Source organism: Falco biarmicus, chromosome 1, assembly GCF_023638135.1.
Source record: "Falco biarmicus isolate bFalBia1 chromosome 1, bFalBia1.pri, whole genome shotgun sequence".
NCBI classification, from domain to species: domain Eukaryota; kingdom Metazoa; phylum Chordata; class Aves; order Falconiformes; family Falconidae; genus Falco; species Falco biarmicus.
This window is the reverse complement of record NC_079288.1, coordinates 45,455,474-45,473,121: the sequence shown is the minus strand read 5'-3', so window position 1 is coordinate 45,473,121 and position 17,648 is coordinate 45,455,474. Positions and strand designations below refer to the sequence as shown.

Below are 17,648 nucleotides of genomic sequence, written 5' to 3'. Positions count from 1 at the left end.
GGCAGCAGTGTCAGCATGTGGGGAGGTGCCTCTGCAAAACCAGTAAGAACATACCATTGCAAAATACAAGCACTATCATGAGGGATATTTCCACTTCACCAACAGCGGTATTTCCAGTGTCAGGAACAGGTGTGCAGGTATGTAGAATATATTTGCTTTATATTTTCTAGCTGTCCCATATTAATTTTTTTCCTACAATTTTACTTTATCATATAAGCAATATAGACCAGAAAAAAAGTGCATAGATTAAAAAAAATAATAATAATTAAAACTTCAAATTATGGATTTTATTCTGTCCCACTCCCACTGAGTTCTTATTCTAATCTATGTTCTGTCCTTGTCTAATCTCTTAAATTAAAAGCTCTGCTTGGAGAAATGCTGGATTTTCCTTTTCTTTTCAGTCTCACATGTTTCTTTCATCTTTTCTAAGGCCATAATAGATACATCAGTCCTGTCAGTTAATTCTTTATTTTCTCAGTCATCCCACACAAGTCAACCAACATTTGTGGAGGAGCTTGCTACAGTTAGTGAAATCCAAGCCACCAGTGTAATGGATCAGCTTTCTGAAGATCCCAGTGGGGCCGGAATTTCATATAGAAAATAAAAATCTGAAGAATCTGGCCATTGAACTACTTTTCATACACATTTCTTTGAAAAAGTTAGACAAAGAAACCTTACGCAACCATGGAACAGCAGCTCTGATGCTGACTCTATTTCCGCCACCTGGTAAATGGATAAATCATAAGACATCATTTGGTTTTGGCTACAACTGAACATTCTGTAAGTCTGATCTGGTTTTAGAGTGGTTCTATGGGTATACTTCAGTGCAAACCTTTTAACACCCTTTCCAAAATCATCTTGACCTTCCTTTCCTTTTTTCAAGTTAATCTGATTCCAAAGCTAACAGAACACATTATAAAGATCTGGGGTTTCATCAGTCTTCAGTAAAATGTCAGCAGCTGTATCTCAAGTGGGGTAATTTTACTATTTTATTATTATATTTTAATAGCATACCTGTGAACACATAGTGATGGTGAAACTAGTCCAATTTCTCTATAAGGATATCAAACTTCATTTTTATTTTGTCACCACCAGCATCTCTTCCCACATCTGCACATTCTTCTTTTCCTAACTTCTAGCCTGCTCAACACAATCTGCTTTCATCGATGGAGAACGATATCAGAAACATAGCAAGTAACCCATGTTTTGAAAGGTTATTCATATTCAACAGGCAAGTTTTGCTTTAAACACCTTCCCAACATTTTGGAGCCAGAAGGCTTAACTCTTTCCTGCACAGTAGCACCACCACTTTTGCTTTGAAGATTCCCTATGATATGATGATGCTGAATAAGGTGTTTACTTTTGAGCCTATTCTTAATCTTTCTGTTTAACTGCTACTCCTTCCCGAGGCTTTTAACAGCATTTCTGTTTGCCATGGCAAAACAAGGTAACAGGCATGGTTAGGAAACCCTAATGAACTTGTTCCCTGGCTCTTATAGATTGGCTTAGGCACTTATAGATTTATATAAAATAACTTCATGTTTTATTTGCCACAAAAATGAAGGCTTAGTAAGCAATTCTTTTAATACAGGAAATTTTGACGAGTCAAACAAGAATGTGTTAGCCTTGCATATTGGTACCTGGATCAAAAGAAACTTAAACATATGGAATTGATTCGCTCACGACATCCAGCACTCAATCCAAGTTTGTTTGGTGGCTTTGCTTTTGTTTTAGGTACTCAGTAGCGGAGGTGTCATTTTTTCAGCCACAGTACAGATACATTGGAGGGGCTAACACCTGTTTTCTTTAGCCTCGTAGATATATGAACAGAACTTGTGTCTGTTTGTAAATTATTCCTAAAGTATTAATAAGACCTCAATATGGGGCACGTTCTATCTTTAACAAATATTTATTGAATACTTTCTCTGTTGGTGACAGACATAGGACATAGGCAGAGGGTTCTGGTCTTCCACTGAACACGTCTCCATTGAACCAGTCATCAAGCAGAACGATGTGGTGTTTCCTTAGCGTATAACGGACAGTGTACAAATAGATGAACACTGAAATTTAATAATTTATTATAAAGTTATGTGATTTTTAATAGTAAGTCAAATGATAACTTTATTCTGATAGCTGCATATTTTTTCTAATAACAGTGTTGATCTAATTCAGACTTAAGTGTTTCTATATATATATTCAGAATTAACACTTTAAAAATGTTTTTTACTGTGTATCTCTCCTTTGCCTCTCTTTACCGGTAGTTATAGCTCAGCACCAGTACCTGGCTCTGCTCGCAGTACGGCAGCAGGTAACCGGCACTGCCGGCAGCGAGGGGAACTGGGATGCACCAGGCAGCTGAGCTGACCCCCTGGCTGCTTTCAGCAGAACTCTGCAAATTGAAACGCATCATCAACCCTCAGTTCTTTTACTTACAGCTGTTTAGATTAATTTTTTCTAGTGTTGGCTAATGTCTAAGGCTTTATGACTGATATTTAACTACTTAATGATGTATAGGTAAAGATATCGATTACATAAATGACTACACTACACATACATGCACAACAATATAAAATGTATCAGTTTTATTTAATTACTTTCCTTCAAGAAATTGCAGGCTACTATATCAAAAATTGTCATCAACTGTAGCATACTTTCAGAAATCAGGCCTCTTCTTCAATAGCACAATTTATCAGTTAAGAAGAGCATGAAAGATTCATCAGCTTTATTTACATACGGGATAATGGAAGAATCTGACTATATAGAAAAAAAACGTCAGTTTTGAATTTACGCCTAAATTCAGGCAGATATATAAATATTGTCTGTTGCAAAGAAAAAGCATGCATAAATACAGTCAATAATAGATTTTACAATAGATACACAGCTGTAAGTTTACCTCTGACTGGAATAGGTGATGCTTTCATTTATTGAATAAAATGGGGTAATTAATCCATCATATAAAAAGGGAAGTTGTGATACATGTAATTATGTTTTCACTCTTACAAATCATAAAGAGAGATTTATAATAGCTACTAATGAACTGTTTGTTGCAAAAATGATCCAGCAGAAGATTCACTGGATGTGACAGAGATCAAATTATATCCACATTCTCCTGTTTTATTCAGGTGTTATTGACATTGGGTTTCATAAGCATCACTCCTTTGCCTGGAAATACTCCTGCTTAGATCACTATACACAAGACCAGAAGTAGAAATGTCAAAATATTTAAACAATAGAATAGTCAGAATATTAAAAAATTATAGTTTAGAAATGCCCTTTAATTAACATGTGGCTAATACAATCAGAGGTCACTGATGCTTTAGTTTGTATAAATGGTATTTGTGTTTTTCAGACCAAGACTTTACAGCAAACAAAATCCTCACAAAGTGATCAGAAAGATCCTGCAAAAGGACCGTTTTGCATAGAAGTTGCAGCTATACAGGTTTGGCTCTTGCTGATATAGCCACATCATCCTAATAATTATTGCTCATATCAGTATGGATCTGAATTTCAAAATTCCTGCTGATACATTTACTGACCTGGGTTTCTCTTTCTTATAGGAGTTAGTCTTGTTTACAATCATGTTAATATTTTACTAGGGCTTAAAATTCAACATGATTTACAACGTGCAATCTTTATACTGTCCCAATGGCATTGCTACAGCTTCTGTTGCTTCAGTTTGCTTGCATCGCAGTGTCCTGTAGGCAGGTACAAGAGGGAAACCTCACCCAGCTGTGCCTTCTCGTTTCACTTTCACCACTCTCTAGTCTGATGTGGACTGTACCTGCCACGAGCAAGGCAGCAACTGAAAAGCATCAGGGAACCACATCACATTAGATCCTTCCAGCAGTGTGTGATTAACTCAGTCCAGATACCAAAATCATTTTATACAACTGGGATGATTTTGAAGAAACCCCAGTGGCGTATACACACAAATTCCTGGCAATCAGTAAGTGCCGGCTTCCCTTTATTAACTGCAAGCTCTTTACATTTCTTTATATGCTTTTGATTTTTTACAACTTCTCTGTAGGAATGTATTGGACTCCTTGCTTTTAAGATTTCATGGAGACTGCTTTCTAGAGCTAAATCCTGTGGGCAACCGAACACTACATTTCCATTGACTTCAGAATCCCTACAGTATTGATTGGGATTTGATTTGTAATTTGGTTGTAATGTTGGGGCTTTCTCTCGTACATTTTAAACTTTCCACTACATAGAAAATGCTTTTTATATACTAGGAGTTTTACTGTTAAGAAAATCTATGCTTTCCTACAGATTTTGCAGATACTTTTTAAGAAGGATGTATTTACTATTATTTCAGAGTCAAAAATGCTCCTGTTATTAAATGCATTGTACATAAATACATATAAAATAAATATAGGATACAGATGGATATAGATGTCCAGTTAAGCACAGCTTTACTTTAATAACTGCTGTAAATGTCCCCTAGAGCAACTGTACGTTAGTATGCCCTCAGGAAAAAGGGCTTGAACTTGCATTCTTGTATGAGCCAGCAGTATTGTTTCCTTACCTGCTGAAGTTACTTAACCAGTTTGACCAGGATCTAGTATCTCTGACTAAGACTTACCGCCTCCATTGACAGCAGTCCCTTTCCTCAGCCAGCAGAGTAAACCTTGACACTCTTTCCTAGGCGAAGCAGTGACAGTTCATGGAGCTGCCCTTCACAAACCTTGAAGTAGCTTTCATCTTGCTGGCTTTTGTCATTTTCTCCTTGTTTACCCTGGCTTCTATCTACAGTGACCCCCATGACAACAAAGAAGGTAATAATTTAAAATAAATACAGTACTTTACAGGTTTTACTAACTAATATTCTAATTGTAGGTTTTCTGATAGTGTTGCTGGTAGACTTACAGTACCCGATGCTAGCTTTACAATACCATACAAAGGGCGGAGGGCAATCAGTTAAGGCATCAACACAAGTAACAAGCATAGCTATTGCCTCAGGTGTGACAGCAAGATCTTTTATGGCTGGATCTGCGCCCTGGGACCCAGCCACACCACGCTGTAAGGAGCCTCCCAGTCAGTAAGTGGCTGTTCTCCGTACGGGAGGCTTTTCTCCTAGCAGCAGCTCTGCTTCATGGTCTGGGGACTTAAAAGATGCTTAGGCTGGCAAAACTGAGGATGTTCTTGTAATCAAGGTAAATGTTTTTTTTTATTAGGCTGAGGTCAAGTCTTTTAAAGGAGTTGGCTTTTGAGGTTCCCTTTTAAAAGAGTGAAAATGCCATTAAAAGCATGGGGGGTGTCTTTCTCCTGTTCAAAAGGGTTTGAAATCTGGAAAAAAAAAAACCCACAAAACAAAACCCATTCCCTGCTAGTTCTAAAAGGAGATTTAGCATAGCCTTACACCATCAGCAGAGAACTCCGGAGTTAGAGGCAGGCGTAGCGCTGAGAGTCACCCTCATGCCACCTGATCCCCTGCTGGCAGGAGCCTCATGGGGCCGCTGGAGTGGAGCAGGGAGCTCCGGCCATCCCCACCAACAAAGCAGTTCCTCTTTTCTTCCCGGCCTCCCACGGGATCACCCGAGCCCCAGCAAGCTTCCTTAAACTGGAGAAGGGGAAAGGAAAAGAGGGAAGGAGGAAGTGACTGCAATAACCTCCCGAGGCGCCCAGCACCAGAGCTGTTGCTTTCTGCCATATCCAACAGTAACTAACCCTGGGTTAACTTGACTTCTGTCTAAAAAAAAATCTACTGCATGGGCATGTTGCTGAGCAACCCTAATGGAGTGCTCTTAAAATATGTGTCGTCTTGTAAAACTTTGGGCTGCGCAATAATTTTTGAAATAACAACGATCCGCGTGAAAGGCAAATAAGTGCTACAGCATTTGCCGCTTGCATGCCAATTAGGTTTCTTTCTTGTTCCTCTGCTCCCTTGGATTTTACATCATTTCTTCAGAGAAGGGGAAAGTGTTAGAAAACAATACACATTTCTGTGGATAAAGTGTGGTTGCCATGAGAACTGACCTCATTCAGACAGCGTGGACACAAGCTGTTTTTCCTGGGAGAAGCCCATTGTACCGACACGGCAAGAATAGCAACTCCGTGCACTCCAAGGGGGGAAGCATGTGCCACCAGGCGCATGGTCCTCACGGCAACAAACATGTTTTGCGCAGGCATGGATATGAAGACAAGACACTATTTCACCTGTCTATAAGTGTGTCTTACAAGATTAAAAAGGGAAGTTAATGGAATTGTATTGATTTTAAACTTAAGCCTGCAAGTGTGCAAAGACAAGGTCAGCTCTCCTTCCTTGCCCTCGGCTTCCACAGTAACTTACAACAGAGATGTAGCATTAGTTCTGACGGCATCTCCTTAGCAGCAAAACTGCAATAGAACTTTTCCCTTGTCCTGTTTTTATCACCACAGCCATGCTTTCACATTGCAAAGGGAAAGCTAAATCTTCTGCCAAGCACTATATGAGAGCAGAACCCTGACAGAGCTCATAGGTGCCAAATGTCTCGTAGACCTTGGTGTACTCAGCAGGCCTAGTTCTCATGTTCCAGGTCACAACTATGTTTAAAGTATCTTGTATGCAACAACGTTAGACAGAACTGCCATGAAAGCAAAACACACTATGCTAGTAAAATAAAATAAAGCCTGCTGCCTAAGATACAGTGGCAACAGGAGAATGAAAACCACATATCCATAACATCCTCATTGTGCTAATGTTAATGAGTGTCATGTTAGAAACACATGTCTTGATTCAAAGCTAACTGAAACAGATGTTTGGGTAAGGAGATGTTCTTCATAGGACGTTTAGCACGCTCATCCTTTCATACAGCGGTACAGCGCTGGGCCAATATCTTCTGCTAACAGCTGAAAGCGGTGTCCTTTGATTTCCATATATCATGTTATCTGAACAGAAAAGGAGGGCTATGAGGTGATTCTTATTTATGCTTCAGTTTTTAGGTGGAGATCATTGTACTTTTGTGTTCTTGTTCTATTTGTCTCCTGTGGCCAGGAAGCTTGCACATTGTTTGCTTTTCCCACAATGTAGAACACAGTGTGTATTTTTCACTTATTTAGCTTAAGGAAAATGAGAAATAAAAATATTATGCTGTATTTCTCAAGCTTCTAAAGCAATTTTTGAGGGAAATTGTCCTAAAAAAACAATCTTACCTCATATTACAGTATTTTATAATGGTATTGTATAGCAGCGCCTATAGCGTGAAGCAGCAGTTCCTGTGCCAGTTCAAAAGCCAATGCTCAGATCTGCCACTGCAATGGAGGAAAGGGACTGGGAGGGAGGAGTGTGCACGGTAAATTGTGGCAAACTAGAAATACCAAATAATGTAGTTAGGAAGTGAGGGGAAGTATGCTTTACCTTCCATTCAAAGACAGATATTTCCTCCCTCAGAGAAACGAGGGCTTGTTCTTTAAGATTACCCTGCATTTGAGAAAATGCAATAATCCGTGCAAACGTGAACATCTTCTTTCAAAAGTCTGTTTCAAACTGAAGAAAAAAAGCAGATTGTTTGGAACTGTTCAGGGAAAAAAAAAATTAAAAAGGAAATCTGAGAGCATTAATTCATTAATTGAGGCCCCAGTAAAACAAATTCCCAATAACATGGCAACTGAGATACTTGAAGAAGGGCACTGAACAAGTACAGGATAGAATTATGTCTTTGCATTAAAGATGGACACTACTGAAAAATGCAGAAGTGCCTCACCAGATGTGTCATAAGAAAATTTCTATAGTCAAAGCCTGTTCTGCACTTGTTTTGTTGTCAAAAGATTTTAATTCCCAAATCGTAAACCTAAGGATCATGAAACTTAATTCAGAAAATTAAATTTAAAATAAAGCATGTATCATTATACTATGCATAATAGTAGCTTCTGGAAGTACTACAGGAGCCTACAGAAAACCTCGGTGTGAGATCAAGAATATACTCTTTGCATATGTTACATATGTTGCATATGAATCCTTTTTGCTGGCATTACATATTGTTCTTCACAGTCTGAGGTCTGCAGCCCAGCACCTGGCACAGCTCGGGGTACAGGACCCAGTCAGAGCAAAAGCTGAGGAACACAGATCGCCTGGGGACCTGTAGTGGGAGGTTAGTCTGAAGGAGGCTGCAGCATGTTTCCAGCTGCCTTTTTAGAAGGGGCTAAACCCACTGTCACAACTTACACGGAGCATAATTTCCATGCCCCAGTGCCACTGTTGCTCTTCTGGATAACGAATAAGAGCGAGGAAGCAGTCTTCTGGTTTCTATTCTTTCTTGCGTGTAGCAAGTAAGCCTTGACTTTAATTCCTTTAGTTACTTGACCTGTATCCCTCCCAACAACCAGACCACAGCCCCTTGAAGCAAAGTGCAATGCACTTTACAGAGTTTTGTTTTAAGAAATATAAAAGATACAGATTTATTGTGAAAAGGTAAAAGGGACCAAGACGTTAATAGCTTGTGATGCATTTGCTGCCAAAGACAGTCATTCGAGGCACAGTCTCAAGTAGAGTTCATGCAATAAATCTTCCACTGGAGGGAGATATCTAGTCACCGTGAGCCACTGTCTGTGCTACTTGCAGAATTATTATCTTGCAAAGACCAGAAACAGCACATGAACTCCTGGAAGCCTTGCTCTCAGCAGTGTCTGTTAGTATTGAAATCTCAAGTCTGAACATTAAAATGCCTGTCTTGCTATTCATATCTCCATAGCGTGACAAGCTATTCCAAACACAGGTGCATGCAAGGGAGTCCTTCTATTTACTTAGCAGATTTTTGCCTCAGGGAAATTTGATTTCATATGCACTAATTGAATTTCAGTTGAATAAATTTACTCTTTTGCTCCACTTACACAGCATAATCCAAAAGGCAAGACAGCAAGGAAGTTACTAGCAAGAAATACTCCTTGCCCCATAGATTTTGTTTCTCCTTACCTATAAATACACTTTTTTTCCCTCAGAAAGAAAAACAGCTATACAAAAAGAGGAAAAAAAGGAAGGATTGCCTATACTAAACCACTGTTTTTAAAAGTTACTTATACTAAAATAATGTAAATTCTTCAAGATGCCTTTTTTCATACCGGCACCCTGATTCCTTCTCCCTCCTCACTGGTACAAAGTCCATCACGCTGCCACTAACACCGAAATCTGGGGAAGGATTCTGTCTGTATTCGTTAAAAGTGAGTTGTGGGATTCATGTGATAAAAGCAGTATTTCAAAAAGCTCTAATTACTTTAAGATAAAAAACATCCTTCTGTGAAAGTGGAGGTGACACACCGACTGTGTTAAACACCATATTCGAGTTTTTCAATGGCTTGTTCCAGCCTGATGGCTCCGAACACCCTCAGCTCAACACCCAGCTCCCCTGTGCAGGGGAGGTGGTGGCTGGGGGTTACTCGGTGAGAAACAGGGGTTACAAGCACAGCTCTGAACTTCGGCTCCTCTCTGGTCTTAGCACTTACTCTCTGCTCGGGCACATGAAGGACTGAGCCGTTGTGAGCATGCAGATGGAAGAGGAGCAACTCTTTTTTTTCCTACCATAGCCAGTCAACCAGGATTCAGGAGGTATGGGTCAGCTTAAAACCATTCCCAAACCTGGGAGGGTTTGCATGAAAAGCTCCCCTTTCCAGGAGGGTCCGTAAGGCCAGATCACGGGACAGGCTCCAGTGGCTGCTGCCAGGGGTTTGCCACCATGCAGGAGAGGTGCAAGCTCCCCTCCTGAAAGGCAGGACAAGTAGGAGGTAGCCTGGCTATCTAATCACACAAGAAAAACACCTCGGGCTGGGGAATTTTAATCTGATCTCTGCTTTGGAGACTGCTTAGATACCTTGAAAAAAATTTACCTGGTCCTAAGATAATATGCATAAACATATACATAAAATGTAGAAAGTGTACAAACACTAAAACATACAAGTACTTCTGATGTCCTTCCTGAGGGAGGTGAGTTACCATCTAACTTTCCCTCCTGGGATGGGAAATCATAGGGCATAGCCCTTGCAGAGACCAGGCATCACCCACTGGCACGTCTTAGTGCCAGCTAGCAGCATACATTTCTGGAGCCTTCCTCTCCCAGAGGGGTGACTTCCCTTTCTAATATTTAACAAATGCAGCTTTGAGACAGGCAGAGGTTGCTCATGAACAAATACCTCAATCAAACACTTCTTACAACTCTTCATTAGGAGCATATTCTGGGAGGTAGCATGAGCTCTTGATCTACACTTCTCCGGAAAGGTAGAAGAGGCATGGGGAATGCTATGCCCCCTTAACAGATACTAAACAAAGCAGTGTGTCAGGCAGAGCTGTCCTGCAGGGCAGACTCTAAAATCAGAGCAGAGATGGTTCAGTCTACATCTTATGAGCACTCTGTACAGCCAGAGCTGAAATAAAATGCATTGGAAGCCAGGGTGGCCACGCTAGCTATTAGTACAAGTGACTAACTGAACTATGCAGTGTGCTGGAAGATACACAGATTCTGCCTAGCTCCTGTGGGCAGTGACAAGAAATGAGATGCATTTGAATTTGCTTTACCCCTTACATCATAAGCAACACCAGAGGGTACTGAATTATGCCAGCAGTACACCCAGTTTCATTATATATGCCTGGCTAATGGCATTTCAGTGTGCTCACATGGGGTGCGGAGACTTACAATGGGATTTGTGTTGACAAAAAAAAAAAAAACCTACAAAAAAACCACAACCCCCAAACCCAAAGAGGAACATGAGACTGAAACTGTGTATTTTTAATCTTTTTTGATCCCTAATGTTTAAAAATAGTGTCCATAAAGGTTGTGGTTGTCTGGGCTGATCACTTTGAAGACTCACTACAAACTTCTGTAATGATGTAAGTACTGATATATGGGGCAATGATAAGTGTAACTGGTAAGTGCACTTAAGAACTTGCTATTCTCTGAAATGTTTAAGATACTTTTAATATTATAATATATTGTATATTATGGAAGTTCAATATTTCCATGATTTCTCTAAATAAATTTTCTTTTGATTACAAACTGCTGGGAAGCCTTGTGAGGCCATGGAATGGAACACTTCAGGCACACAAGTCTGCAGGCAAAACCCCTTCTGTTTCTCTTACAAAAATAAAGGGTCAAACAAGCTCAATGGTCGGACATTTACAAAGAACAGATTAGTTCTAGAAAAATTACATCAGCTAGAACTTCCAAAATCCAGCCAAAGGGAACAACAAATGCTGTACATCAGTTGCTACTTTACAGAAGAGAAGGGTAAGGGCCAAGTCCTGAGCATTGCAAGAAAGAAAGAGTAACACTGTTTCATACTAGTCAATAAATCCGATTACATTGGAGAAGGACACACTGAGGAGAAGGAAAAATGTGATCATGTAATACAAATCTTCTTAAGCAATTACTAGGAATTCCTAAATAATTTTTAAATAAAAAGCTTTGCATTACATGATAAAGTTTTCCACACATTTCCATCCCAGCTCATCAATTCTCACCTGTATGTTACCTACAAAGTAAAAATTCAGGAAAAAAGAGATTTGACTATGCACTTGTTCTTATTAGGGAAAATCAAAGCATGTAACAGCTTTAGAGCTGCAGAAGGAAACCTGAGGAATTGTTTTACCTGTCCTTAGTCACAAAGGGACCCTTTTCACCATCTTGTAGTGACGATAGTTAAGTGACCTGCGTTCATCTGATAGTTTAGTATCAGTTTCTTTCCATGAGGAGGGGCAATAACATAATTCATATGCTTGATGCATTCTGCTCTAGAGGTCAATATTTTCAACCTCTAAACCAGCAAAATAGTCAGAATTAGGAGTTTTGGGTTGTTTTGGGGTGAATCAAAACAAGAACCCCATGGGGTGGCATAATTTAAAATGTCAAAGACTGTGAGATTATACAGTCACATAAAAATTCTTTTCTCTGCTGCTTAACTGTTCTCAGGTCTTATTAAAAACTGTGTCACTGCTTAGAATAACGTAATTAGTATTTTGTAGGCTTTGCTATGATCATCACCTTTCTTTAACACCTATGTTTCTTCTGTCTTTAGTGTCTTTAGTGTTTGATTTTGCCCTGTGTGAAAGCTCTCTAAAATACTTTAAGTATATCCCTAATAACAGGCCAAAACTTTATTTGTACTATAAAATATTCAGAAGTATCCTACTTACTTAAGTAGTGACATGGCAGTAAAATTTTGGTTGACTTGATAAAAAAGAACTTGGAATTTTGGAATTTATGTTCCTTGTTTTAAAATTAACCATAAATCTGATCTCCTTACCACTCTGATAATATAGCAATAAAATAAAGGTATTTTTCAATAACTGCTTTAAACCCTGCAATAATATCCTTATGAAACTTATAATAGAAGTTACACTACCTTATGGACACAGAATACAGGAATATTACTTGGGTTTCACAATAGAGATTTTAATAATGGTTTTTAAATGGAATAAAATTACCTAGACATGTAAGACTCCCCAGTATGTGGCATATGTCCCTTTTATGGCTGGGACTACTTAGAAATGAGGTTTACTGAGATCAATGGTAAAAATTCACTTGGGCTTCAGAATCAGGATCCATTCAGAACCATTTTTATGACTGACCATGGTCACAGCATGTCTCATCTAATAGTATCAGAGCACCAGATAAGTGGTCATGACATCTTAGATACTTGAGAGAATGGAGGCACATTCCACCTTTCCTTTATTTCTGGCTTTGTAAGTGAAAGTGTCCTTATTACTTTCCTTCTGTTGCAGTTTGAAGAATGCCAGGCATCCATTTTACAATACCGTAAGTCCAGAGACAGCTTTTGTTAACCTGAAAGTCCCTTTCACAAATCAGTAAGAAAACTATATATGATTCAGGCTCAAAAGAACAACTTTTAATCCTAAAGCCAAAATAGAAAATGAGTATTTAAGACTAGTATTACACCTAATGGAAAAGTAATGCAAAAAGAGGACATTTTCAAAAATTAAGCACCATAAGCATTCAATCGTTTGAAGCTACTGGAAGTGGGAGACCATAGTATAATTATATTCCTAATTTCATGATTTAAAATAAAGCATTTAAAAATCATAGGTAATTAGACCTGATAATGTGAGAGGATTTTTATATTTAATATTATTCTCTATACAATATATATTTGCACACATATGTATTTTTCTTAAGACTTATGGAGGTTTTGGGGTGAGTATTGTTTTTAGTAGCTTGGGTGAGTATAGCTTGTAATATACTACTAAAACCAGACTATGCCTGCATAATGAAAACATAAGGCTTTTCTACACTTTGTTTGAAAAAAAAAAAGCTGTATGAGACCACCCATGGTGCAGCTGTTTAGTAACAGTAGAGCCTACGCTGGACTGATATGCATGGAAATGCACAGCCATCTGTATGGCAACACAGACATGGCCCTAGAGGTGAAAATTTGCAGGTAATTGCTGAAAAATTAAACAAAAGAATGCATTTAATCTGAAATAATTATAGTGGTTCCTTTGGCTGAATGTAATCTATATGCAATTTTAGTTGCTAGGAGTGTGAAAGTCTTTAAAGGTATAAAGGCCAGAAGAGGAAGAGATGGATGATGGTGAAAAGAAAGAAGACTAGAATATTTTTAGGATCATATCCGAGGGAAGACGTGGTTCCCCTAACTTTTTGGCACCTGAATCCAGACTTGAACACACCAGTTGCTGTGAACAGGGCTGGGCAGACCAAAAGAAGTCGTTCCAAAATGGCTAATAAAACCCTGAATTCACGAGAACAGAATGCTTTGGGGGAAGACTGACTCTATACATGTCTGTTTCTTTGACTCTTTCACTAAGAGTTTATATGTATTTGCTAATGACTGCTGTCAGAGAGGATACAAGGCAAGATGTAGCTATTAAGCTGATCCAGTATGTCCCAGACCCCGTATGGTGAGCAGGAATCCACCTACATCAGGTCAAATACAACGCTCCCCATAGCATGGAGTCCCAAATCCCACTATGTGCTGGTCAGTAGGATCCATCAGGGCTGCACAGGAGACACAATCTGCCTTCTTAATGCAGGGCTCAATGCTTCCCCAGTGGTACAAAGTCGCCAGAGTAACATAAACGAGCTCTTCGTTTCAGCAGACTTGCTTGTCCACCACCTTCCTCTGGTCAAGTGCACAAACCACACCAGAAGCCTATTGAATGTTAATTCTTTTCTGCACACTTGCAACAGGACAGACCGTTCTTTCAGCTTAGGTTGTACCTTGCAGTTAGCACTTTCTGTGGTGTATTTAGGCTCCCTTGAGGAAGGCTCTGAAATGAAGTTTTCCACTTCCTACATGAATGGTCTTAGCTGCTACATGTTCGTAATGGAAGTACTAGCTGTGCTCCTGTTTCACTGGAGGACCTATGCCAAATTTCTGGAGGATTGCTTGAGGCTGCTACAGCAACCTGGTCTAGTGGAAGGTGTCCCTGCCCATGACGGGCAGGTTGGAACTAGATGGTCTTTAAGGTCCCTTCCAACCCAAACCATTCCATGATTCTATGACAGGGCAGAAAGTGAAAGAGGTATGTTGCAGCACTGTCAAAACTAGCCGGCTGCAACAAGGCTTTTACCATCCCACACCAGGTTAACCTCAATAAGTACTTGTCATGCCTTGCTCCGGCACAGCCACCAATCCCCCACATCTTTAGAACGCATTGTAATGTTAAAGTTGAATTATTATTGTATGGCAAATAATAAGATTGAGCACCTTATTTCAGGGCATTATAGACTCTGCAGTCAGTAAGTATACATTTTGAGGTATGTGATATGTCACCTCTCAACAAAGGCCTGTGTTGCAGCAGAGGTACACCACCAGGAAGGAAAAGACTCCCAGAACAACACCGGAGAGAATGAAAATAGGTGCTTGGGTGATTATATCATTTGGCTGGCAGGAGGAAAACCCCATAGTGACCAGCGCTTTTCCTCCTGCTCCCCATTCACTTAGTGTAAGGACCAGGGAGATGCTTCCACTCATAAGCATCCTCTGTCACTGCTCTGTCAAACGCAGACTGAATTCAGGCCTTCCAACTAAAAAAGGGTATGAGGAGACCATGTAATGCCTTGTGCTGATCAGAATGAAATGGAGGTATTCAAAGACAGTCATAACAAAATCAAACACAAGATTCAAGGGGTCTAGGTCATTAGGAGCAAGACAGTTTTCTTGTCTTACTTTTTTTCTGAGAAAACTTATGGAGAAACCTAATAGGCCTAGCCCTCCCACACATAAAAACATTACCAGAGTGCTTCCCTGTCACCCCTTTGCCTCCCAACATACAGGCTTTACAGTTTACTAACTCCCTTTTGTGGCAAAACTGAGGGGAAATAAGCCACCTTTGAAAAGCACTACAGAGGAGGATAAAAAACAAAGAAAAACCAGTCCTGTGCTTTCAGACTGATGTGGGAGTTAGATCTGAACATTAAGACTTTCACAGGGATCCCTAAAGAATTAGTATATATTATTTTAGGACTAAACTCAATCCATATTGGATTAATAGGATTGCTTTTGAATTGTTCAGTAACACTTGTGGATTGGATGACTTTCTTATTAAACACAGGGCACAACAGTTTTCCTCTCCCTGGGAGGTAAATGTTACTGAGCTACATAGATAGCAGAGTAAGTGCCAGAGAGGTTAAGGATTCCTTCCCAGATTAAAAACCTAACAGTTTGGGTTGGAAGAAGGCAATAAATAAATTACTCTACCAGCTCCTGTTCTCTGTCTACTAATTTTATTTTCCCCTTTGTAATACGATATTCTTGCACCCCGTCTGTGTGAGTGGTGTTTAGAAAGGGCTTTTTGAGGACTATGTTTTGTGAGTAGGATAGAGGCTTCCCAGTTCTCTCAGTGTGGGAGAATTCATATTTGAAAGACTAATAGGAAGAAAAGGGCTCTCTATTCTCTGGCATCTCTCTTGGCTTTGTCCCACAGAAAATTATTAAGACAATGCAAAGCTACATGCATGAGCAAATATTCAGACTTGTTTTGTAGCTAGAAACATTTGAAATGCGAGTGTCTGAATTAGTTCATACCTCTGCTTGGCTCTCTTGTTCCCTTCTGTTCCCTCGAACTCTCCCTCTACCCCTGCCTCCAGAGCCCAGGCAGCTCTCACCAGGCCGGTACTTAACAGCACCTGTGAAGCGCAGAGGCAGTTGCAGAAGCAGGAGAAGTGACCTTAGGTAGGCTTTTGCACGACCTGGTTGGAATCTTGGAAACATACCTCAAAATAATATTTGTTTTCTTTAGTTTCCGGTATTCTTCACTATATAGACTTGAATTCCATATACGTTTTGTTTGCGGCTGATGGAATGGGAAGAAAGGGTGGGGGTAGATTTCTGTGAAAACATCACAAACTGTGCTCAAACTGGTGTATAACAGAGAAGATAAGTTTTTGGTGCATTGATTCAAAAAAAAATCTCCCTTTCTCTAGATATTTTCACTACTAAATAAGACTGATACCTAGGGTTAAATAGAAAACTTGTTTATAAAACATGTTTTTAATATGTCAGGTCTTTTAAATCAATACATTTCCACATCGTGACTGGATTTCATGCAACTTCCACTTAAATACAATGTGGAATCTACTAACCTTTAAGTTGAAGACATCCATATTCCCTCTTCCACGGCAACAGATGCTCCTGACTTCCAGAAACCTTCTCAAGAAGCCTTTCCAACCCAAGGGAAGCTAACAGATTTCTAAAAAAGATCCCAAACCAAATAATAATAATAAAAAAAACCCAAAACCAGCATTTTTTTCCCAAAAAACTTTCAGAGATTGTTAATGGGATTTCCATAGAAGATAATCCAATGGGTCATGAGGCGCAGGAGAAAGTGAAATACTAGCACTCAGTGAGGCAGAAATAGAAGTACAAATGCAAAATAGGGCAAAGTTAAGGTAAAAAACATAGCTGCTTTTCAGTGTCCTCTTCATATCAAAAAAAGATTTATAAAAAATGGTGAAGTAATTAATAACAAAGACATTAGAAATTAATAGTGATTAGACAGTCCCAAGCACCCCCCTCCTATTTTACATTTCTATAACTCTGTGTCACCTCCTCCCCCTAGAAACACTCTACATTGCTTATTCCTCTATGCATGACTTTAGGCTCGTGTATCTGAAACGGGTTTTGAAAACTTCTTTCACTGAGACGCAAACCAGCAGCACTTTCCTTGCATGTGGGACAGGGTAAGAACACCCACACAAACAGGTGGGATGGCTCACCTGCAGCTTGTTACGCTCTCCTAAACTGGCCGTGTTTGATACAGGCCACAGCCCACATGAGTCAAACGAGAATCTGGAACCCAAACAGAAAGAACAAATCAAAAAAAGGTGTGTTACCAAGGTAAGAGCAACAACCTGAGCCCAGTAACAATTCAAATGTAGAAGATCATTAAAGGAGAGGTTAGGCAAATATTTAAAGTATTGGATAACTGTATTTTGGGAGGCTGTAAAAACAAAAGTGCATACGTTAAAGGCAAGAACACAGATGCCTAAGGACTTCAGGACCACTCAATTATGAAGAAAGTATGGAGGAGTAGATGGAGGTGAGGGAATAACAGAAAAGAAAAGAAAGAAAACCAAATTAGACTTCACAACAGCTAAAGGCACCAGCATTCTTCGCAGGGAATGTAATATTTTTTCTAGCTGCAAATTTATGCAACAGGTCAAATATATGTTGGCCTCATTTTCTTTGATGGCAGATTGTAT

General features: G+C 39.5%; 1 long non-coding RNA gene across 1 annotated transcript in view; it reads right to left on the bottom strand.

Annotated features, from left to right (window-relative positions):
- The window catches only part of LOC130143596 (uncharacterized), a 63,888-nt gene that overhangs the window by 20,801 nt on the left and 25,439 nt on the right, over nucleotides 1-17,648 (bottom strand). Inside the window, exons 5-6 of the long non-coding RNA XR_008819780.1 lie at nucleotides 17,163-17,235; nucleotides 16,530-16,636 (exon numbers count right to left, since the gene is read on the bottom strand). This is a non-coding gene — a long non-coding RNA (uncharacterized LOC130143596). The remainder of the gene's footprint in view (nucleotides 1-16,529; nucleotides 16,637-17,162; nucleotides 17,236-17,648) is intronic.